We start from the raw sequence: 5,000 nt of genomic DNA on the forward strand, positions 1-5,000 counted from the left end.
GTGGGACTGTTGACTGATGTGTGATAAGTCTCCACCACTCAGTGTAGGAGCCAGCCAGCCTCAGGCTGCCACACTAATGGTTCATAAAGAGGGTCTGAGGTATGGGCCTTCTCAAGGTTTCCCCCTGGGCTCCTGAGAGTTCCTCTTCAACCTGTTGTGAAATGGATTAGGCTAAATGGGGGCCGTCACATCCCATTTGAATGGTAACTTGTGAAGCCCTGGGGATGGATCTGAAACCCTCTGTACCTCACAAGCCTCTCCCCCTCATCATGACCGGCGCTCTGGGGTCACAGCCCACCTTCTCACTCAACTTTGGGTTCACAAAGGACCAATGTGTTTGTCATTAAGTCCCATTCACTTTTTGAATGACGCAATTGGACGTCACGTGTGGCAATGTAGGGTAGCATAGTGTAGTCTTATGTCTCATTTAGCGATGTTATGTAACAGTGGAAGGAAAGACAATATAATGTGGCGTTGTGTCAAGTATGTAAAACAATGTTGGGTAATGTAATATGATGTAATGTGCAGGATGTAACACGTCCGTGATCATAACAATGTGGGGGCATGTTGTTTCCCAAATAACGTTCCAAGTGTGTGCGTTATCTTTCGATAGGGTCATTTAGAACTGTCCACCACATGTTTCATGACAACGCAAATACAACATGCTCAAAGTGCTGCAGAAGAATATTTACATTTCAGCCGTCGATAAAGAATCAATAATGTCCTGGATGAAGTCACTAATATCTAATCATTGCTGGTCATGGGTGGTGAAGCAGAATAAACCACTGCCGGCCCCACCTCGGCCCCTCACCAGCCCTCATGGTTTACTCCTCAGCTAATGGTTTGTGCTACTTTACACAGCATAAAGTAGAGTAGAGTTTAGAGACATTAAAGAGTAGTGTAATGTAACGTGAGCAGCATAATGGTGCGTTTACCGTACCAAAGGTAATGCAACGTGACAAAGGGTGAAGAATGGACAAAGTGGGTAGAAGTTCTTCAGCTCTTTCTACTGAACCACATCTGCCACTCTCTACACATTTTCCCACTACACTGTGCACGTCGGTGTGTGCATGTGTGTCTGTGTGTGTTCTGTCAGCCTTGCGTCAGCACACTAACAGCCAGCTAGACACAAAGCTGGTCATCTCTCAATCGGGGAAGTGATGCCAGAGCAGAGCTTTCTATCTGGCTGGCATGCTTCCAGCTCTGTCTCTGAGGACATGGAGAAGCTTTAGGGGGCTTACCTCTCAAAGTTCCCTTTCAAAGAGTATCTCAGTGGGGCCTGAGTGGACCTAAGCCCGGGTAAGCTTCTAGAAATGCTTTCTTGCTCTGTCAGTGGTTATCTTCTACATCTTGGAATCTACGCCTAGCTCGTTTAGAATGCCTACTTGCTCCCTTGCACAAACGCAGGCCGTAAAAGCATGTTGGGAGAGCACCATCAGCTGACGTAGGGTGCATATATGTGTTCTTATGTGTGTGGTCTTGCTGTTGTCTCACACTTTATTGGTTTAAAGTTCTGTTTTTGTTTAATGTGTTGTGTTTTAGATAAGCTTTGTTGTTGTTAAAAATATTCTTTAAACAAATACAGACTACGTCCGACCGCCCTTAGATCTGAACCAAATGGATCTAATCACCGCACACATCGTTTGTCTGATTGTGACCAATCAGAGTGAGGTTAAGAGATACCCCTCCAAGAACACCACTAAGGTGTGAATTGCATCACAAGCAGACTTTCCCCGGAGTTTGAGTAAACGCTTTATGACTTGGCAAGAGGAACGATGAGCTCGTCCTATAATTGGTCCACTATGATGAAGTCAGAGGAAGAATGAGGGCAATCAGAGAGGCCAAACCGTCTCCATCTATAGCCCTAAAGGCCAAACCGTCTCCATCTATAGGGCCAAACCGTCTCCATCTATAGCCCTAAAGGCCAAACCGTCTCCATCTATAGGGCCAAACCGTCTCCACCTATAGGGCCAAACCGTCTCCACCTATAGCCCTAAAGGCCAAACCGTCTCCATCTATAGGGCCAAACCGTCTCCACCTATAGGGCCAAACCGTCTCCATCTATAGCCCTAAGGGCTAAACCGTCTCCACCTATAGCCCTAAGGGCCAAACCGTCTCCATCTATAGCCCTAAAGGCCAAACCGTCTCCACCTATAGGGCCAAACCGTCTCCATCTATAGGGCCAAACAGTCTCCACCTATAGGGCCAAACCGTCTCCACCTATAGGGCCAAACCGTCTCCACCTATAGCCCTAAAGGCCAAACCGTCTCCATCTATAGGGCCAAACCGTCTCCACCTATAGGGCCAAACCGTCTCCATCTATAGCCCTAAGGGCTAAACCGTCTCCACCTATAGCCCTAAGGGCCAAACCGTCTCCATCTATAGCCCTAAAGGCCAAACCGTCTCCACCTATAGGGCCAAACCGTCTCCATCTATAGGGCCAAACCGTCTCCACCTATAGCCCTAAGGGCCAAACCGTCTCCACCTATAGGGCCAAACCGTCTCCATCTATAGGGCCAAACCGTCTCCACCTATAGGGCCAAACCGTCTCCATCTATAGGGCCAAACCGTCTCCATCTATAGCCCTAAGGGCCAAACCGTCTCCACCTATAGCCCTAAGGGCCAAACCATCTCCATCTATAGCCCTAAGGGCCGTCTCCATCTGTAGGGCCAAACCATCTCCATCTATAGCCCTAAGGGCCAAACCATCTCCATCTAAGGGCCGTCTCCGTCTGTAGGGCCAAACGTCTAAACGTCTAAAGGCTACACTGTCTCCATCTATAGCAGTAAGGGCCAAACCGTCTCCATCTATAGCCCTAAGGGCCATCGCCGTCTCCATCTAAAGCCCTAAGGAGGGCTCATCAGCTCTGCCTTTCTGCGCTCTAGCTACGCTAGCGACTAGCTACGCTAGCGACTAGCTACGCCTTCTCTAATTTGGGTGTAATGTTGCGAACAAATGGTTGAACACGATGATTGAATGAGAAAATCAGTCGGCTGCTCTTCAAGAAGCCTGCCCCTCTGCAGACATGACCTCCCCATGACTGCATGGATGAGGAGCCAAACACAGCTAAACATCCTCTTCTATTGTTTCTGACATAGCTGCCGTCATCTTGTTTGCCTGTGTGGATGTAAGGTGAGAACACCACAAGGACATGATTCCACCAGTGTATATCAAGGTTTAATGTTTACAATTTTGAAAATATTGTGTCATTGTGTCCTTTTAACGCAAACAAAAGTCAGCAGCTCGGTCTCATTAATGACACCAATCAATCAAAATATACACTTTATTTTATTGATGTTTAGTAAAATAATGTAGCTTTTTAAGAAATAGCTTTCTTATAACAGAACAAAGTATTTATTCTGTGGCAAGACTCTGAAGATCAGTGAAAACCTTAAAAGGGATATTTTCAGTTCAAATAGATTACCCTATATTAGGGTTAGGGTTAAGGGCTCTTTATGATCCCATGTTCACGCAACGCAAGGACCACACAGACGCTTCGAAGTAGTCATGAACGTTTATGGTTCTGCGTCAGGTTTACGTGTCACTATACATGTCCGTGGTAAAGAGAGAACAAATAGTTGGTCTTTGTCTGTGCATGCTATTACTTTACAATTGGTCTACCACTAGAAGTTTTGATTATGGTATGGTATGGATTCTCACAACTTGAAAGCTGAATACGACTCAAACAATGTGCAACAAAAACAGAAGATAGGCTGCTAGTTTGGTCGTCGTTGTCCATTCTGGTCATTACATTCGAAGTCTATGATGACCAAATACAAAACGTCTCGACTTTTTACCAATTATTAGCGGGTGAAAAAAAGGTTATGGCTATGAAGGCAAAAGTTAGATGGTTTGCCTTTGATTTTTTGCATACAAAGCGTATTTATTCATTTACATCGTCGGGATGTCGGATACGCAATGCAATTCGCCGCCCGATCGATCTTATATGCTGACTACTTAAACCACATGAATAGTGTTGAAAATAAACTTCCAAAGCTTTTCAAATCTTATTTTGTGTTTTATTAGTCATTAATGTGCAAAGTAAACAATGTACAAAGTAAATAAGGTGCAAATTTAAACCGGGAAAAGTGATTCCGGAAATGATTTTGTTAGAGGACCAATCACAGCCCTTGCTGTCTCCGTCCATCTCCATTGCCTCGGCGGATAGTTACAAAATATTGGATGCGCACTTAGAGCTATGGAGAGGGTCTCCGACAGGCTCTCCGTCGATGGAGAGGGCTCTCTGTATCTACGTACAGCACATTACGGAGTAGTATAAATCCACCTTAACCCACTTGCGTTGCGTCAACGTGGAACCATAAAGAGCCCTTTAGGGTTAGCCCTAACCCTTAATATTTTAAATTAAATAGTGCAGGTGACAATAAATAAAGTTGGTTAAAAAGTCAAAACAACAACCACAGGACATCCCATAGAGACGTCTTTCTTAACTGGTCTTTGTTTTCAGTTTCTGTTATTTCTGTGGTGTCCTATATCAAAGAAAACATCTAATTTAGATATTTCTATGATCAACTAAAAACGTGTTTTTCAGCATAACCCCGAAAATGGACATTCTTGTCTATGATGAGCTGTGCCACCATGGGTGTATGTCCACTTCCTGTCAGAGAAAGCGTGCGTGAGGCCTCTACCTTACATTGTGCTGAGGTCACTCCACTTCAAGGGAAGGGCTGCTGAACATTAGCAGCCATGTGTCTCACCAACGCCTCCTTTCCATCCGCTCTAGGGCTCCACTGACCCTCTGACCTGTATGGGAATCCCTGCGTCTGATCTCACAGGCTGATTCAGACCAGCATCATTCACCTCTAGTGACTTTATACAAGGAATGTGACACTCATAACACAGAGCATGTTTGGAGACTCCTGTCATTGGTTATACACACGCACAAACACACCGACATACACACACACACACACACACACACACACACACACACACACACACACACACATACATGCACACAGACACACACACACACACACAC

This window comes from Micromesistius poutassou (assembly GCF_964030765.1).
Source record: "Micromesistius poutassou genome assembly, chromosome: 10".
Classification (NCBI taxonomy): domain Eukaryota; kingdom Metazoa; phylum Chordata; class Actinopteri; order Gadiformes; family Gadidae; genus Micromesistius; species Micromesistius poutassou.